Source organism: Barbus barbus (assembly GCF_936440315.1).
Source record: "Barbus barbus genome assembly, chromosome: 7".
Taxonomy (NCBI): domain Eukaryota; kingdom Metazoa; phylum Chordata; class Actinopteri; order Cypriniformes; family Cyprinidae; genus Barbus; species Barbus barbus.
In genome coordinates, this window is record NC_136735.1 from 1,451,640 (window position 1) to 1,472,939 (window position 21,300).

A 21,300-nucleotide genomic window follows, 5' to 3' on the forward strand; every position below is an offset into this window, starting at 1 on the left:
ATAAAATTAATTATTTTAATTGTAATTTAACAATCTTGTCGGTTAATCGTTAATATGGCTTAGCGACCGTCGGTTAGCAGAAGTAAAATAACCGAAATTAACATTCCTATTTCTTATAAAAGTTATTCAGAAAAATAATAATAATACAACTGCACTTGTTTATGATTATTGCTTGATATAATATTATTACTATATATTGATTCCTCTCTAATAGTCTATAACAAAGTAGGCCTTTAAAAGTAGGTTTAAAGGCTGACAATTGATCTTTATCTTCTTCTTCTTTTTTTTTTGAAAACTGAACTGTATCTGAACTGTAAATCACTTCATTTTACAGTTTAATATGTTACCACCGACGTTTCCGTACCCTGCTCATAGTCTTCATTTTATTTCTGTAGCTCTTAAAAAAGCTGTACATTTATTTGAGACTCTTTTGCTGCGTAACTCTCATGCAATGTTTGCAAATTTCATGTGTGATATCCATATACTTACATTTTGAAAAATGTCTGTGACATGACATCACTCAACTCATCACAAAATGATAGAAAAAGATTCTTATTTCAAGTAATAATAAAACAAAGTAATTGAATAAGCGAGTAAATACTGTAAATACTGCTATAATATTGTGTATCTTACATGCTGATGATAGGACGATATGACTGGGAGCATATCGCTCAACGTTACTGTACAATTACGTTTGCACACATTTTGTGTTGTGAAGAGTAGTGATAAAGCTCATCAGAAAACACTGTTAATGAAACAAAATTTAATTTCCCAATTCCCACCAAAAATGTTAATGTTCACTATTTGCTTCTGTCAATGTAGGCTTGGCAGAGAGAAATATGAAATCCAGCAATGAGTCCAATCAAAATCACTGGAGCGCACATCTGTTTTAAAGTATGGTGCACCATGTTTCCCATAATCCCCGAGTTGCGGGGGAGTTCTTTGATACAGTGACCGCTGTGTTATCTGGACGGCCTGCTTCTGAAATGGGAGGTCTGCAATTGATGACAGGTTGTGTATGTGTATAATAACCCATCTTCTTCAGAAAGTCCTCTAAACTCATCCTCCTGATGATCATGAGAAGTCCTTTGGAGATCCGGTAAGTGGCGTGTGGATTGTAGTTTGATCGGTCGTTGTGTTGAGTCACATAAACTTCATCAAACCACTCCTCATCAACACTGACAATGATACGGTCTGTGTTGCTGGTGTGCTCGTCAGTATATTTGTCTTCTGAGACATAATCAGGAAGTTCTTCAGCTCCTGGTTTATTTAGATTGCCAACGACATAGTAAGGAAAATCTACGTCGAGAAGAAGTTTATTCCCATATTGGTCACATCTGTTCTCAAAGTCGTGAAAACCAAAATCTCCCTCGGCTGGGTCACATTCAGAGAGCATGTTGTTGTTTTCAAAAGAAATGCAATCATTGGCAAACCAGTAGAGGAGTTTGAGTCCATGTCTGGGCCGAGGTTGGCCAAACCTACTGTTCCTCAGCTGGGCTAATTCATTTAATGTTTTCACCATGGTCCTGGACCTTCAGATAAGAAATGCATGTACAGGTATTTATTAAAATACAAGATCATTGAAGGATGTGTGAAATATTTTCTTGTCTGATTTGAAAAAATTCTGTGCAGTACTCAACTGAAATTTTTTGTTTTGTTTATTTTATTTTTGCATTTTATACAATGTCTCAGTTTTCATGGGATTTCATTTTGTGGTTAGAGATGTGGATCATTTATATGTTGGCATGGCAACATTATTTGAACTGTGTATACAGTCTTAAGTGTACATTTGCACTCTTTGATATTTGATTGCATTTCACCAGTGTTTATTATTTGCTTTATTGATGCGTTGTCATTCATTGGGGTGTTTTGGTTTTGATTGGTTAAGTTTAAAATCCTGTCAGGTCCACTGCATAAGGACAGTTTGATTCTCAAACACACTTACAGCTATTTCCTGTAGCATTGTGTAATACGAGTTTACAGTGATAAATGATAGAGTCATCAGTGATAATTAGTTACTTTTAATAAATGTTATATTTAGCTAGGCTACCTGTGCCCCTTAGCAGAAATATACAGAAATTGAATAAAGTTATCAAACACTAAATTCTAAACTAAATACAGATAAACACTTACAACTATATAAAAGTTATTGATTTCCTCTTTTTTTCTTTTATTCTTGATGAACAGACATCACAGCGTCTGGGTTATTAGGTTGTTTTTGGCTGCTGTTTCTTTAAGAGCTGAAGCTGCTAACGTGACGCAGATTTGACACGCATCGTATTTTCTCTGAACTCTTATAGCCTTTTCTGACCCATTTCAGGTCGGACTCATTTCAGTCTCTTGTAATGAGCTGACGAGTTGAATCGGGTGTGTTAGATGAGGGAGACAGTGCTTGGATGCTCCGGGACAGTTTTGAAAACCATTTCAGAGACATGTTCTTAAAGTCGTGACGTATTGTCAAGTATGGTGACCCATACTCGAAATTGGTGCTCTGCGTTTAACCCATCCAAGTGCACACACACAGCAGTGAGTAGTGAACAAATGCACACACACACACACACACACACACACACACACACACACACACACACCGTGAACACACACCCGGAGCAGTGGGCAGCCATGCTGCAGCACCCGGGGAGCAATTGGGGGTTCGGTGCCTTGCTCAAGGGCACCTCAGTCGTGGTATTGAGGGTGGAGAGAGCGCTGGACATTCATTCTTAATGTAACTCATTTATAACATATTACATGCACGCAGTTTTAAGGCAGCTTTATTCGCCTTTTTGGTAACTTCATGCCTTAACTGACCACGATATTGCATGCACGTAGTTTATTTCATGCTTTGATATGAACTGATACATTAAAAAATAAAATAATAATCATGTTGCAATGCATGGTGAGTACTAGCATAGTACAAAACTCATCCATGGCTCCCAGCATGTATTGCTGCATGATTTTTTTACATTTTCTTTAATGGTCACCATTGTTGAGGTTCATAAGCAGATTCTTGATGTCTGTGTGAGTCTAATTGCTTCCATAGATTAAAACTTTTTGTGGACAAACTGCTTGGAAAGTCCTTTATATTAACTGACCATCACGAAACCACTGGCTCTTAGAATCCATTTAATCAGAGATTAGACACACAATGAGTCTATGTTCACTCTCAATGAGATCAGTTCACTAAGAGATGATTGTCATTATAAATATATAACAACCAACTTCTGATCATTTTCTCTGGGCTTTAGAATCATAATAAATATGTTTGAAGAACACATGGTTACAACAGCCAGAGAAAAAGAAGAAAGAAAAAAAAATAGCACAGAAGTCAAGGGTCAAGAGCACAACTAAAGCAGACACTGATCTCAAACACGGCTACTTCAAATGAAAATAAATCAACATCTAAACCTTAGTTAATTCTCAATAAGATCTTCTGTAGATGTCTCAGTCTGGTTATTAATAAGTGCAGCTGGTGATGCTGTTTGTGGGGTTGTTTAATCAAATTTTGAGAGATTTAATGTATTTTATTTCAGTTGATTTCATCTAAGGCGATGGTGTTTCTCTTTTCTTCAGTGATTCTGTTTGTTAACAGCAGGTGTTCATCACTAAGGCCGTTTCTCAATACCAAGTTCGCAGAGTCTGGACTTCCGTCCTTTCGAGTTTGGACTTGCCAAGTTCGACTCAGAAGAACGAACTCTCGAGGACGGGAGGACGAACTGAATTCTGGGTTATGGCCCGTATCAAGTCCGCACAAGTCACCTCTCGATGCATCCTCGGTAAAAGGGGCGGATCAAGAACACATCCGGGGATTTGAACTGGACTTGGCTAGATGTGAACTTTGAATTGGAACAGTACTTGGGCAGCGACTGATGACGTTTCACAAGTCCACAAGAACACAAGTACAGATAAGTACGCATATTGAGAAACGGCCTGATACTCAAACAGCACTTAGTTAATCACTTAATTACTTAACTGCATGTTTTAAAACTTACATGGTTTAAGCCAAGGGGATTGGTTTACTCAAACAGTTTGAATTACCTTAACTTGTTGGGTTTTATAGTGAAGTGAAGTGACATTCAGCCAAGTATGGTGACCCATACTCGGAATTCGTGCTCTGCATTTAACCCATCCAACGTGCACACACACAGCAGTGAACACACACACAGCAGTGAACACACACACACACACACACACACACACAGCAGTGAACACACACACACACACAGCAGTGAACACACACACAGCAGTGCGCGCACACACACACACACACACACACACACACACACACACACCGTGAACACACACCCACACACACACACACACACCGTGAACACACACCCGGCACTGCACCCGGCACTGCACCCGGGGAGCAGTTGGGGGTTCGGTGTCTTGCTCAAGGGCACCTCAGTCGTGGTATTGAGGGTGGAGAGAGCGCTGGACATTCACTCCCCCCACCTACAATCCCTGCCGGCCTGAGACTCGAACCCACAACCTTCAGATTACAAGTCCGACTCTCTAACCATTAGGCCACGACTTCCCCCTACTACTAGTGTAGTATTTCTCTCCCGCAGCGGCGCTGGCAGACCGGTGAGACCATGGAGAGAGAAGGGGGAAGAGTTGTCGCGAAAAAGAGGACCTTTTTAAACATTCATAAGCAATATGTATTCTCTGATTATCATTGTATACTGTCACTAATTTTACTCTGGTATGAAATAATGCAACTACTGAATAATTGTTTCCAGTAAGGTACTGTTAATTTGACAATTAACATTTTACAGTGCAGCATTTAGTTCACCAAAATTAAAATACATATTGGTCCTGTCATCCTTCCAAACCTGCATGACATGAAATCACGGCTGAAGGGCAATGTACACAATTTCTATTGCCTATACGTGACGGCTTGTGAAAGTAAACATTTGTGGTTTTGTTTTGCTTCATTTTTTTAAAGTGATAAAGACTAGAGTAAAAGCCTGTCATACTTTTTTATTGATAGAATTTTAACATTGACAAAACATAGTTAACAATAAATATCTACTGAAGTGCCTTAAAATGACAGCATTATGTGGTTTGTGTTAAACCTATAGCCTAATCAATTTTACAAATACACGCCGTAAAATAAAAAGATATAAAATAACATGAAAATATCCCTTACAAAAATGAATCGTGGTTACAACCAAAAAACATGGTTACTATAGGTAAACCATGGTGAAAAACAAATTAAACATGTTTTGTTACACTAGTTTAACCATGGTATTTGTAGTAAAACTGTGGTTATAGGCTACAACTGGTAATAAAAACGCCCAAAAAACACGGTTAGCATACTATAGCCTACTTTTACTTTAATACCATTGTTCATTTTTGTAAGGGATTGTGTACAATAATATGCAATAAATGTTTTAATAGATTATGACATTTACATCACAAAATATCAGGGAGTGACATTTATTTGATGTGAAGGAGGGTTGCTGTAAGCCCCATCAGGTGGGGCGGGACGTTTTTGTGGGGGTTCCCAGCAATGCCGACCAAGCCTGTGTCCCAATGTGCATACTATCCATCCTAAATTTTATGTGATAGTAGTAATTTTCAATATTATTTAGGGCAGACAGGGTGGATGCACATTGGGACGCAGGGCAAGTCTAGATCTCCGCATGAGAAGCCTTTATTTAGACAGAAAGATGAAAGATGCAACATAACGCCAACAGAGGTCACTCATACTTCATTAAATAAATAACAAACAGTTAATTCTGCCGAGATACATAATACATTAAACAGTTTTGATGCTATTGATTGTTGTTGCTAAAGCCGTCGTATCGTGAATAAAACCGCTGACCAATCAGAATCGAGGAATGGAACTAACCGTTTTATAAATATCAATATTGTAATGATTATTAATCTGCTTCTCTTTCATTCATTTTCTCTTCCTACTTCCTTGTTCAAAGTGACTTGCGTCATAGTGTTATAAATAACTAAAATATAATTAAAATTAAAAAATTTCGGGAGCTTACTCAACTTAACTCCATCAGTAATTTTAGTGGAGAAAAGAGAAAAGCTCAATTTGACCTGTTGCTGTATTTCCTTGTGTTTTGTGATCAGTAGAGAGCTGCTCATTCCCTGCAAATGAGTTAAAGTTTTTGTGGTTGTTGTTTTCACTTTTATCTGATTCTCTTTTAATCATAATTTGTGATTCTCTGGTTAACAGATGTATTTAAATACTGTGAGTAAACAGCAGCAATCAAGACTGAATCAGTTATGCAAAGTAATTTGTCTGAGTCCCGTTCTGAATCAAATGATTCGCGATAAGTGATCCGATTCGAAACAGTGAATCATTTAACGACGCAATGGTTTAACCGACTCGGAGTTTCAAAAAGCTCCTTTCATAATGTTCTTTGTTCTCTTAGGCTACTGTATATAATTTATTCCTAGTTTGAATCCCCGGAAAAATGAAATCATTACAATTAATAGGCCTAACTTACAATGTTTTTATTAAATTGTGATCACGATACAGTTTCCGTTGTAAACATTTCATGATGTGACACCCATTTACTTGCCTAAAAAGAGGGATTGATGATGTGTGTTGTTAACAGATTACACTAACATTAGGTTAGACTATAACCTCACCCTGGAGAGAAAAAAGTTTTCAAAAGCATCCCCCCCACCCTGTAAGCCAAATATTTATTTCACAAGTGGAATAGAAAATGAAATCATACCTCTCCGAAAGCTGTTATTATTTAAAGCTTCAGTTTGTTTCCTGCTGTAGAAGCACAGATAAACTGAAAGACCCAATATCGCTACACCCCGGAGACCTCCAAGTGGGAGGGACTTGCCATCCAACCCCGCCCATATCCAAGCGTTACGTCACAAGTCACGCCTGTGTCCAAATACGTCACATTCGTATTATTTTGAAACAGGAAGAAGCATCGACAAGAAGATGTGTAATTGTTTGCAAACCGCTAAAAAGAAGTTTGCTGTGTTGGTAAGTAACAACAACAAAAAAAAAAACTTAAAACGTTGACAACTTGAATGTGTGTCGTTTGTGTGCATGTAAACAACCACTCGACATGCTTATGTGTTCTGAACTGTACACATACACGTTATTACTTAGATATCACTAACATATAAATATGTATGCATGTGTGTGTGTGTGTGTGTGTGTGTGTGTGAGAGAGAGAGAGAGAGAGAGAGAGAGAGAGAGAGTGTGTGTGTGTGTGTGAGAGAGAGAGAGAGAGTGTGTGTGTGTGTGTGTGTTATCCAGCAAGACAGTGAAATGATGTGGTTCCTCAACCAAGATACTGTGCAAGGGTTCTGTCATCAGTGTCATTAAAAATATAGTGTGTGGGGAGAGATAAATACATATGTGAGAGGGATAGAGTGTGTATATGAGTAGAGTGTTATGTAGTTATTATAAAAAAAAGTGTTATTAAAAAATTTGCACATTCAGTTAGAGTTAATTTTATGTCATAAAAATCAGTGCATTTATTAGTGCACTGATTCTTACAACATATAACGAATGTTGACTTAATGTGCAATTTTTTTATAACACTCTCACCGACTCACACATATGTACTCCCCCCCCCCCCCCCCCCCCCCCCCACAAAACACTTACTTACATACAGATGATATCAGAGTTGGATAATCCAGGGGTCAGAGAGTAAAAGTCCTGTCATATGTTTATTCCACCCATGAACTCAGCAGCTGATTTCACCAGAGGAGGAACCAAGACATTCCTTTCAAGACACAAGCAAGTCTCAAGTCAAATCCCAAGTCGTCAAAGAGTTCAAGTTAATAAGCTAATTAAGTGACAAATGCATTAGTGATGAACACCTGCTGTTATTGAGAATAACAGAGGATCAGATGTTGATGTTTTATTGGTTAAAATGATGCCACCATCATGGAGATCAGTGTTTGCTTTAGTTGGGCTCTTGGCCCTTGACTCCTGTGTTAGGTATCTCTCTGTGTAGCAAAGCATGTCATGTTGTAGAGCAAATAAATCAGTGCTCTACAGTAGTCAGATAGTTACCATGATTTAGGGGTGGGCGATATGGGAAAAATCAAAGCCTTTCAAGGTAACAAAAAACAAAAAAAAGACATGGCAGATATTTAGGCCAAAGTGGGCGAAGATAAAAATCTTTGTCATCATTCTATCTTTCTTATTAAAAAATAAGAACAAAGATGCACATTACAAATACACATAATATACAAATAAAACAAACAGTGCTTTATTTTCAGGTACAATAGGTGTATTTAGCAGAGCATTCAATGAAATTGAATGAACAAATATAAAAATAAAACACTAGATAGACTGATTGCTAAAGCAACTGTATTAAAGTTTTTCAGTCAAGAATAGTGAGTGATTTTTCTCTTTGTGTTTTGTTGTTTTGTTAACGTTAAATTAATAGTTCCCCCAAAAATAAATATTCTGTCATCTGTCTGTCAATTCTGTCATAATGTTTTATTTTATACCATCATTTACTCAAAAGTTGTTTTAAACCTGAATGAGTTTCTTTCTTCTGCTGAACATAAATGCTATTTTGAAGAAGGTGGAAAACCAAACAGTTGCTGGTCCTCAGTGACTTCCATAGGATTGTTCTTTCTATCAAAGTCAATGTGGACCAGCAACTGTTTGGTTACCTCATTCTTCAAAATATCTTCTTTTGGGTTCAGCACAAGAAATTAATAGTGGTTTGGGACAACATGTGAGTGAGTAAATAATGACAGAAATTAAATTTTAGGGTGAACTATCCCTTTAATGACAGTCGACAGCATGTTTAGTGTCCTGTCCCTTTAAGAGCTGCACGCATCTAATATACAGACACGCATCTGTTTCTCTCTTAACTATATACTTTTATTTTAGAGATAACCAACCGAGTCTGTATGTAAACCTTGTGTGTTTTGACAGTATTAGCGCAAAAGATAAGTTAGTTGATCAACCAGGCGCTGTTAGACAGGCTTTTTAGTGCGCATGCTTCAGGTGTATGTGCTCAGAACAAGCGCACGTCAGACCAGCGCGCGAATTAAACATTTAACCAGCAAGGCTTGTATGCAAATAATGTACTTCTGCGATCGCGAATAAGTGCAGTGTCCTGTCAGAGTAACTCTACTGCTGTATGTCGTGTTGTACAGTAAATAGAGACGGAGACCAGAACTGTATTTGATATAATGTGTGCTGTAGCACGATACTATGATATTTCTTCAAAAGCAGATCGTGGAGACATTTTTATCGTCCACGATCAAAAATCGTCATATTGCACACCCCTACCATGATTACATTCAAAATAACTCTTGTTTCCTTTATATGTTAAAGTTTTGCATAATCAACCTTGTGACACTACAGCATGCAATGAGTGTTTCTCTAATAGTTATAATGAATTAATTTTAAATCTGTGTAACGCAAATAAAAATTTGAACTCCAGCACTTTTTAGACACACACAGACATCAAGAATCAGCATATGAATCTCAACAATGGTGACAACCAACAAAATGCTTCATGCTGCAATGCATGAAAAACTCCCGTCATGCAATGCAGTATGAATAATTATTGTCACTACTGTTGAGGATCATATGATAACTATTCATGTCTAAAAGCCTAACCTTAAACAGGATTTTTTTCCCTCAATATTGAAGTGTTATGGAGGCATTTGCTTAGTTCATTTTTCTTTAGTAGCCAAATGCAGTTAATAAACCAAATAAATAAATACTAAATCAGAAATGTTGAAACCAAGAACGCTTTCAAAATTCTTCAAAAGCTAATCTGCTACTTTAAGGTTTGATTCAGCATTGCACAAATGTTCTATAGGGTCTGGCTCAGACTTGCACTCTCAGACACTTGTGCTTCCGCAGGTGACGTCACTTGCAGTCTTTTTTATTTTTTTATTTTGTTCTATTTATTGATATTTTTTTGTTTGAATCTCTCAACATTTTACAACAGTAGCCAGGTGGTGAAGACAAGAGAAAAGAAACTAAATTACAATGTCACTTGCACTCTCCGCTATCTGCGACGTCACTTGCGTTGCCAATGGAGACGAGACGCTGTGGTGCTTAAACGATTAAAATTAATTTAGTACAATAACGAACAGGGTCCTGCAAGTCATCTGTAGGAAAAAAAGACAAGACCTGCAAATCCGTGGCAGGACAGCAGAATATGAACGCAATGCGCAAAGTTTCTCGTTAAGCGTTTTCCTCCCGCAGAAAACCATAAACACTTAATATGGCTTAATCTATTAAAATACATTAAGTGCAATTAAAAGATAAAATTCGATGTATAGTTATTATTAAATGTACTACAAGGCAAGCAGACGGTCATGAACACAATATGCAAATTTTAACGTCCTCCCATACAGCAAAACGCTTAATGTGGCATAATGGACTAAACTTAATATAATAATAATAATAATAAGGGACTTAAGGGTATTCTGTAGTCTTTGACGAAGATGATAAAGACAATTCATCAGCCTATAAGTCTTGTTGACACAGATACAGACCAGCAGATATGAACGTGCATTATGAAATGCATTGTGATATTAAAAGGACGCAATGCATTAAATTGCACGTTAAACGTTTTCCTCCCATAGAAAATCATTTTAAATACAACACATAATATAGCTTATGGACAAATTAAGACAATGTGTAGACCGTTTATTCTATTTGAAAATAAATAAATAACGTGAAACTTTGCGTTTATTCTGGGTTCACCTGCCTGTACATTAGTTATGTATATTTTAATAATGATGAGGAGCATATTGAGTTTGCACTTTATCATCTTACTCCATTATGCTACATTATTCCATGTTTTGCGTTATAGGAGGAAAATACTATATACATATTCATTATATTAATAAACTGTATATTGAATTTTTTTTTAATAGATTAAGCCATATTAAGTGTTTATGGTTTTCTATGGGAGGAAAATGCTTAATGAAGAAACTTTGCGTTCATATTCTGCTGTCCTGCCACAGATTTGCGGGTCTTGTGTTTTTCTCCTACAGATGACTTGCAGGACCCTGTTCGTTATTGTACTAAATTAGTTTTAATCGTTTAAGCACCACAGCGTCTCGTCTCCATTGGCAACGCAAGTGACGTCGCAGATAGCGGCGATTGCAAGTGACATTGCAATTTAGTTTCTTTTTTTTTGTGGTTTAAAATCATAAATATTTTTGTATACAAAATGATAAGGTAAATACTATTTAGTATGAAAAATATTTAGTGGAACAACTAGGGATGTAACGATTACCGGTTTGACGATAAATCATGATAAAATTCCCCACGGTTAGTATTACCGTTTCATATTTTAATTATCATTAAAACCGTATTTGATTACCGCGATCTGAACATCTCACGATAAATAAATACTGTCCAGCATAAAGCAGAGTGTAACTGTCTCACGAGCGCACAGCAGCAGAGTTTCATTCTGAGTGAAAACATGGCGGAAAAGCTGGGAGGTTTTAAAAGAGTGCTGAGGGAATTATACAAATGAATATATCAGTGAATTAATTATATGAATGTACCTCTGAAGGATCTGACTGTCTTCTGAAACGATTCGATGGCATTTTGTTTTCATCTTAGCTCCATGTAATACCTAAAGGAAGTGTTCTTAAACACAATACTGCTTTGTTCGCGGAGTTCACGGGAATCAGATGTAATTCATCTTTTCCATATAAAGCGCCACCTGCTGGCAGAGACTGGATTTACAGACACTTATTTGTCTGTAAATCCAGGGGATGTCGTGGCCTAATGGTTAGAGAGTCGGACTTGTAATCCGAAGGTTGCGGGTTCGAGTCTCCGGCAGGCAGGAATTGTAGGTGGGGGGAGTGAATGTCCAGCGCTCTCTCCACCCTCAATACCACGACTGAGGTGCCCTTGAGCAAGGCACTGAACCCCCAACTGCTCCCCGGGCGCCGCAGCATAAATGCTGCCCACTGCTCCGGGTGTGTGTTCACGGTGTGTGTGTGTTCACTGCTGTGTGTGTGTGTGTTCACTGCTGTGTGTGTGCATGTTGGATGGGTTAAATGCAGAGCACGAATTCCGAGTATGGGTCACCATACTTGGCTGAATGTCACTTCACTTCACTTCACTTATTTACATTCAGCCTATGTGCAGTTTCTGCCTGGCCAAAAAACGGACCAAATTTGCATGCCCTGCTGTAAATATTAACCGGTTGATGAAAAACAAGCTTATGGATTCTACACATTTAAACAATTCAGATAAGCTATATAGAATTATTTATGGAGCAGATAAGTGGATAGAGAGTTGGACTTGTAACCTGAAGGTTGTGGGTTTGAGTCTCAGGTCCGGCAGGGATTGTGGGTGGGGGAGTGAATAACCAACACTCTCTCCACCCTCAATACCACGACTGAGATGAGACCCTTGAGCAAGGCACTGAACCCCCAACTGCTCCCCGGGCACCGCAACATCAGCTGCCCACTGCTCCGGGTGTATGTTCACTACTCAGTGTATACTTGAATGGGTTAAATGCAGAGCACAAATACTGAGTACGGGTCACCATACTTGGCCACACACCACTTCCCCCCTCCCCTTCCCCTTATTAATCAATTATCATTTTGACTGAATTATTTTCTTTAAAGGCTGAAATGTGAGGTTTACCTTTATATGAAACTTTTTCAAAGCTTTATTTGAACATTTACATTATTTATTTGAACATGCTATTAAACTGGTGTCAGTCAAGTTGTCATTTAAAATCCAGACCTCATTGGTAATGTTATTGTTTTAGTGATTATGCAAACAAAAAGTCATTTTATTTGCTGTTTGTTGATTTTTAAGTATAAAACTTGGTGAAGTGATTTATGTATCGGTACTTTTTGAACATCTCCAGCACATTTTAACAATACCGTGATAATACTGATAACCGTGATAATTTTGGTCACTATAATCGTGATGAGAAATTTTCATACCGTTACATCCCTAGGAACAACACACACATATTCTGTATTTTTAACAGGAGTGCCAAGAGGACATAAAGTGGAAGTTTGAAAGCAGTGTTGTGCTGGATACAGAGTCACCGTGAGTTATTCTGTGGGGAGGTGAAAGGGCCTGCTTTACTCCAGATGGATGGTAAAAATCTACAAAATGCCATCAAAGACTACCTGGAATCGAATCGGATGAAGCAAAAGATGTCTTTTTATTCATCTCTCAGGACCTGAAGTGGGACAATAACATTGACTCCATTGCTAAAAAGGCCCAGCAGAGGTTGTACTTTCTTCGCCAGCTGAGGAAGTTCAACCTGCCACAGGAGCTGCTGAAACAGTTCTACTCTGCCATCATTGAATCCATCCTCTGCACTTCAATAACTGTCTGGTTCAGCTCATCTACCAAATCTGACCTCAGAAGACTACAGAGGGTAGTCCGGACTGCTGAGCAAATCATTGGTACAACCCTCCCCATTCTCTAAGAGGTATACTGATCTAGATTGAGCAAAAGGGCTGGTAAAATCACTCTGGACCCCTCACACCCAGCACACTCCCTCTTTGAACTGTTACCGTCTGGTCAGCACTACAGAGCTCTGAGCACCAGAACGACCAGACACAGAAACAGTCTCTTCCCTCAGACAATCTACCTCACAAACAGTTAAATGTTCTCCCCACTGTGCAATAAAACGTGCAATACCAAACTATCCATACTTATATTTATTATACATATGTTTTTTATTTAATATATCATACATCTATCCACATTCCCTTGCATAATTTGTATATAGCACATCTGTACAATACAATATTCTGATTGTTTAAGTATCCTGGACACATTCATATCAAATTGTGTTGCTGAACAAGGCTTGAAAGTCCATGCCATGTTTCTGTGAATAATCTTAACAAGGCAAGGAATCTCTCTGTGTAGCTTATGCATGTATGTGTACTGCATTTCAAGAACTGTTTATCTGATCATTCAGCTGTTCATTTATGATAGTTGGAACATATCTCTTATAGAACATATATTTTTTGTAAAAAATTTTTTTTAATTATTTTTGTAAAATGATAAATATAAAAATACCAAATGAAGCAAGGGATGTCAGTTTATTCATCTTTAAATATGTGGAGGACATGGACACACTTCATATGAAGTTTTGTTGATGAACAAGGCCTGAATGTCAATGCCATGTTGCTTGTTATAATCTATCAAAGCAAGCAATCTCTGTTCAGCAAATGTATGTGCAGCCTACTGCATATGGAGAACTGTCAGTTCTTTCATTCAAATGTTAACAATTGATAAAAAGTGGAACGCATCTTTAGAAAATTAACTGACAATTATAAATTATAACAATGTGTTGTGACTTTTACAATAACAAAATCTAATTGTACCCTTTAAATTTGATAAATCTAAAAGGTGTCTTAGTTTAACATTGATAGTAGTAATAAATGAGAATTTATCTCATTACAATAAGGTTGCATAAGGTAAGGTGTAGAGGTTTTTTATTACAATTAGCCTAATTTAATCAACTAATGCATTTGTTGGGCATATTAACAAGGCCCAACCCATTTGGAACTGACCCGGCTCTGACCAGAGCCATAGAGAGAGAGAGAGAGAGAGAGAGAGAGTTGAGACAACTCCGTTGACTCCAATGGACGTTTTTTTTTTTTTTACAGCAATGGCGTATCGTGGTGCCGCTCAATACTATCAGCGCCATATAGATGCAGCAGAAGACACCGCTCTGAGAGTTATTTAATAGACTTGGATATATTGCAAAGGATGCTAATGGACCTAAGTGAGAATGAAAAGTTTAAAATAGGTGAGCAGTATTCATTTAAGAATTATGCTAGACTAAATTTCCAAAAATGTATTATGTGGGACCTACCATGTCCTCGTAGGTTTGCCCAGTGGTTAGCTGCCAACTGCTCCCTCCTTAAATGTGAAGGCATCTCACCCATCTCTGCTTCACTGCAGGTGATGTCCGAAAAGCCCCACTACATATTCTAAGTGCTTGGGTTTGTATTAATTTAGTCAGTGTGGTTCTTGCTGCATCTCTATATGCTATACAACCATAATCTATAACAGACTTGATCAAATGCAACATATATCTCCCTCAATGATGTTTCCTGTCATAGCTATGCAAAGATTTGATTTCAAAAACAGTATCATAGCTATTAATGTCAGGACACAGGCTAAGAGACACAGAGGTGAGTCAAAAAGGGAACTTTATTGAGAGTCAGAGGTGAAAGGGGTTACGTGAAGGCTGATCCGTGGAACTGGGTGCAGGTTGGCAGGCTAGCCAGTGCCAAAGAAGGAATGGTGGGCACGAGGAGGAATCCAGGGAGCGGTGGAGATCGGGAGTGGTGGAGAAGCTTCGGATATCTGAGGGAATAGAGTCACAAATTAGTGAGTGAGTGGAGTGTGGCTTTATACGTGGCTTGATTGGAGATTGGCAGGTGCAGGTGATCAGAACACAGGTGATTGTGATCGTGGGTAAGTGGTGACTGATGACTGAGGTGACTGGGACTCACTGACACTACCCCCCCGCCCCCCAGGGGCGGCTCCTGATGCCCTTACCCGACGACGGGGATGGCCACGGCCTCTGGGTGTGGGACGATTGGGGTGACTCCGATGGAACTCCTTCAGGAGTAAGGGATCCAAGATATCGTCCCGGGCCACCTAGGATCTTTCCTCTGGTCCGTATCCTTCCCAATCCGCCAGGTACTCGAGCCGGGCGCTCCGCACCACAGGACCCACCGCACCAGACGCGCCTCCCCCTCCGGAGATGATAGACGGGGCCGAAGTCTATCTGGTCCGTCCAGGATCTCTCGGACCAGATAGACTTCGGCCCCGTCTATCATCTCCGGAGGGGGAGGCGCGTCTGGTGCGGTGGGTCCTGTGGTGGAAGGGGAAAAGGGTTTGAGGAGTGAGACGTGGAAAGTGGGATGAATGCGGTACCTTGGGGGAAGCTGGAGTTGGTAGGTGACGTCATTAACCTGCCTCTGCACTTCGAAGGGACCTATGTAGCGGGGACTCAGCTTTTTGCAGGGCAGGGCAGGGCAGGCGGAGGTCGCGGGTGGACAGCCAGACCCGATCGCCTGGCCGATATTGTGGGGTGTCTGACCATCGAGCGTCTGCGAAGTGTTTGTGTCTCCGCACTGCCCGTTGGAGATGGAAGTGCGCTGAGTCCCACAGCCTCTCGCACTCTGGTGCATTGACGGGGGGAATTCTGGGCATACTCGGCCCAGGGGAGGAATCGGCTCCAGCTGTGCTGATCGGAAGAGCAATATGACCGGAGGTACCGCCCGAGCTCCTGGATTTTTCGCTCAGTCTGGCCGTTAGTCTGGGGATGGTACCCAGAGGACAAGCTGACAGTTACCCCAAGTAGACGAAAAAAGGCCTTCCAGACCTGCGAGATGAACTGGGGACCCCGGTCTGACACTATGTCCTCAGGTAGGCCGTAATTCCAGAATACGTGGTGGAAGAGACTTTCTGCAGTCTCGAGTGCCGTGGGCAGACCCTTGAGGGGGATGAATTTGCATGCCTTGGAGAATCGATCCACAACCACAAGCACACATGTGTGCCCTTCGGAATCTGGGAGGTCAGTGACAAAATCCACTCCTAGGTGCGACCAGGGTCTCTAGGGAACTGGTAGAGGTACTAGCTTGCCTGCGGGGAGATGACAAGGAGACTTTGACATGGCACAGACTGAGCAACCTCGGACGTACCTGCTGACATCCTTGGTCATACTTGGCCACCAGTACCGAGCCTGCAGGAGCGAGAGGGTTCGCTGGCTGCGTGGGTGTCCAGAGCCCGGTACTTCATGAACTGAGCCCAGAAGGGTTAAGCGTTGGGAAGGAGGGACATAGGTCCTTCTGGGCCTCCCTGCGGAGCGGGTTCGGTGTGGGTGGCATCACGAAGGTGTTCTGTGAGGTTCCACTGGATGGGACTGACGACTAGGGCTGGAGGGAGAATAGGCTCGGGTTCTACAGGTGTGTCAGGGGCATGTAAGCGGGAGAGTGCGTCAGCCTTGGGGTTCTGGCTTCCTGGGCGGTAGGTGATGGTGAAGGAGAAACGGGTGAAGAACAGAGCCCAGCGGGCTTGATGGGGGTTAAGGAGCTTTGCATCTCGTAGGTATTGAAGCTTCTTGTGGTCAGTTATTACAGTGAAAGGTGATGAAGCTCCCTCCAGCCAGTGACGCCGCTCCTCCAGGGCAAGTTTGATGGCTAGCAGTTCCCGATTACCGATGTCATAATTCTGCTCCGCAGGGGTCAGTTTCCGGGAGAAGTAGGCGCAAGGATGGAGGCGGGGAGGCTCACCGTGATACTGAGACAGCACGGCCCCTACTCCCGTGGTAGAAGCGTCCACCTCGACCACGAAGGGGACCTGAGGATCTGGGTGACAAAGGATGGGGGCCGTGCTGAAGGCTTCTTTGAGCTGTTGGAAGGCTTCGTGGGCCTCGGGAGTCCAGGACAGAGACTTGGGCTTGCCACGCAGCATGGAGGTGAGAGGCGCTGCGAGCCGACTGAACAGATGGATGAACCGCCGATAGAAGTTGGCAAATCCAAGGAATCGTTGCAGTTCCTTTACCAATTCAGGAAGAGGTCAGTTCTGAATCGTCTTCACTTTCCCCTGTCCATCTCAATTCCGTAGGGACTGATGGAGTATACGAGAACTGCACGGTGGAGTGATGGAACTCGCACTTCTCCAACTTCAGGTATAGCTGGTGTTCCCTGAGCCGCTGGAGGACCTGCTTCACGTGGTGGCGATGTTCGGCCAGGTTCCGGGAGTATATCAGAATGTCGTCGATGTAAACGATCACAAATCGATGTAGGAATTCCCGGACCACCTCGTTCATGAAGCCTTGGAAGACGGACGGTGAGTTGGAGAGGCTGTACGGCATAACCTGGTACTCGTAGTGGCCGGAGGGTGTGATGAATGCCGTCTTCCACTCGTCGCCTGCCCGGATCCGAACGAGGTTATAGGCGCTCCGCAGGTCCAATTTGGAGAAGATGCGGGCTCCACGGAGTTCCTTGAGGGCGGCTGGGACCAGGGGAAGTGGGTACGGCAACTTTACCACCTGGAAGTTCAGGGCTCGATAATCGATGCAAGGCCTCAAGCCTCCGTCCTTCTTACCCACGAAGAAGAAGCTGGATGCGGCGGGTGAAGTGGATGGTTGGATGAATCCTTGTTGGAGAGCCTCCTTGATGTACTCCTCCATGGCCTTGCGCTCCGGGATGGACAATGGGTATACGCTACTCTTAGGGAGTTTGGCTTCAGGCAGCAGGTCGATGGCACATTCCCATGGCCGATGTAGTGGAAGGCGGGTGGCTGCCTGCTTGCTGAATACATCCTGAAATAGTAATGCTTGCTATTTTAACATAATGTAAATAGAATCTATAGCTATTTGCACTTAGTGTAAATAACATATCTTTAAAAAATACTGCTATTTCCACTTGGTGTAAATAGCATCCATCACTATTTGCACTTAGTGTAAATAGCATTTATTGCTATTTACACTGAATGCAAATAGCTGCTGCCAAAAAACAAACAAACAAAAAAAAATAATTATGGAAATTGAGAAGTGGGAGGGGCTTCTGCTGAAGATAACAGTTCAGAGAAGGTGCAAGAAACATCTACAAATATCATTAGTTAAGGTGAGTTAGTAACTATTTTGAATAATTTAATTTCAGGTTTTGTTAGCAAGAACCAAGAATCAAATCATCAGATTTTTTTGTGTAAACAATCATCAATGTTTCTCATTTGAACTGATGAAATATGTACACTTTTTGTGAGTATACATTGAGCTGATTTGTAATCATATTTTTTTTTTTTTTTTTTTTTTTAATTGCTGTGTTTAGTGTTCAACAGACACACTCAACAGTTCTGTGAAATTTCCATCCCTTATGTTTTTATCAAACTTTGTCCTGAGAGAGCTGGACTTAAGTAACAGTGGCCTGACTGTATGCTGATGTTATTGTGCTGGATGGAGAGGGACCGCAACTGAAATATCAGAGCAATCATTAGGCAAGGAAGAAGTTTGATGATTCAGTGATGATTCCTGGAGTCTGGTGGTGGTCTGATTATCTCTTCATCCCAATAGAAAGAGAAATCACATACTGATCAGAGCCATGTGTTTTATATCTGAGGTGTGACAGACATGTTTTTCTCACACCTAATATACTGAGAGGTGAACCTGTTATAAAGCCTTAATATTCTGAGAAATTGAACTGCTTTTTTGCAGTTATCATTCTTTTTTGATTTATTATTTTTGCTCTTCACTCAACTTATGTAACCAGAGTATATACTTATATTTACCTTAAAATGTCTGCTAAAGAAAGAAAGAAAGAAAGATTGTAATTTTAACATCATCCATGGCTGCCAAATCTTTACCATAATAAAATATTGTAGCAAAATTTAAATATTAGCATAAAATATTTTGTTACATCAATTAGTTCTTCACCACATATAAGAAACTTACCATTAACAAACTAGCAAGTTCTTACAGTAGCATTTTTAGCCTTTTTTGTTTCCTCAAACATTCTCATGTGTGTCTGTGTGTGTTCAGGGAAATGAGGCAACAGAAGATCGACTCAAAGATAGTTTAACAGGAAAGGAAAAGGACTTTGGACACCTTGGCCAAGTTAATGAGATGACCTCATATCCTTATTATAAAAGACTGAGTTGATAGTTGCTTCAAGTTCTGGTCCCACCGAACACTAGAAGCCCAAATCTGAATACACAATTCATTATTGTGTCTCAGTCTTTAGTATAAGATATAATTAAATAGTCTTTATCTTGTACTTGCTTTTCCCTTTACCTTTTCGGTTAAATTAAAAGGATTTGCAAAAAAAAAAAGGCTTTGGATTTAAATGTCTTCAGAACTTGAGCAAGAACATACAACTAGGACCGAAGATTTCTCTGTGGTGAGTTTATTTCTTTTTGAAATGCTAATAATTCAAGTGCATATTCGACTTACTTTAAAGATACGTGTTAAGGTAAAAGGTGTTAAGATTTACTCCCCTAAACAACTTCTGATATTGGTTTCTAGTACAAAGGTTACATGTTTTAGAGTCTTTCTCTGTCTAAAGTCCCGGTGAGTGACAGTCCACTGTATGCAGTTTATGCAGCTGCACTGCACTGATTTTACGTCCGCACTGGTTTTTTTTTTGTTGTTGTTGTTTTTACATTCATCATTTAATGCTGAGCAGGGGTGTCTGCAGGATTTCATCTCAGGGTACAGACAAGAATTTTGTTTTCTGAAAACATGTATAAGTTAAAAAAAACAACCAAAAAAAAAACACAACCACAACAATATAATATGCTCATATTAAAATAAGTTCTTTCTGTCTTGTTCAAGCATTTTGACTCACTTCGGTATCATTGACATTTTGTTGTTTTATTTGCTGCAGAACGAATATGCTTTTCCTTGCGGTCACAAACAACTGAGAAGCATTGAGAATATCCAACCCTGCGCTTGGTAACCATTTATTTTTGTTGCACAATAGACAAATAATATCCTATGACTTAAAACAAGTACGTTCGAGTAACTTATTTCATTTTTAGATATTTATTAATTTCTTTCTTCCTGTACTCAGCAATTCAAAAGTTGAGACCAAATGGTCTTTATCAACCACAATAACTAGTGTACAACTGATGTACACCCAACAGCTAGCATATGCCAATAATGCACCGTGAGGGTCCTGCCAAATTAATTCCTGCATCTTGCCAGAAGATGGCTTCTGCAGCCGAATCACCCATCCATTTTCCAAACCACTGGTCCAATGTGGCTACATGTATAAATTCCTTTTTAATTGATTATTAAATTGTTCAATTAAGGTTTATGCATGCTAGTTTCCTTGACAGAGTTCAAGATAATTTTTTTAATCTTACTACCATAACTGCCAGTTTGCTAAGTTTCACATTATTGTAAAACATCATTAAGCACAAAGTGGTAAGTGATAGCACACTCCTGCAAATATAACGTTTTTTTTTTTTTTTTTTTTGCAAAAACGCTTTTTAAAGACTTTTTAAATCACTGTCCAAATGATATCACTTCCCTGGGTTATGCAGATTCTGAGGATGTCTCATTTGTCATTTTCCATTAATGTGTCTGTCTGCCATTTTGAAGTAAATTAAAAAAAAAGATCTATAAAAATTCCTCTACTTTTTCCAAAAATTGTCTAATTTTATCCAAAATCAGATGAAAGGATCTTTGGACTGAGATGCACAGAAATTACCAAACTGATTTTTGATATTTGCTACTGTTCCCAAGAATACCTCTCTAAAGTTGACTCATAGATTCATAGAAATGTATGTAAAATTACAAAAATAATGGTAATTATAATTTAAGAAATCATCACCAGATGGTGCAAATGGCAGCA

General features: G+C 39.9%; 1 protein-coding gene across 1 annotated transcript in view; it reads right to left on the reverse strand.

Annotated features, from left to right (window-relative positions):
- The window catches only part of LOC306872949 (uncharacterized protein), an 819,728-nt gene that overhangs the window by 176,315 nt on the left and 622,113 nt on the right, over nucleotides 1–21,300 (reverse strand). The gene's annotated exons all lie outside the window — the stretch shown is intronic.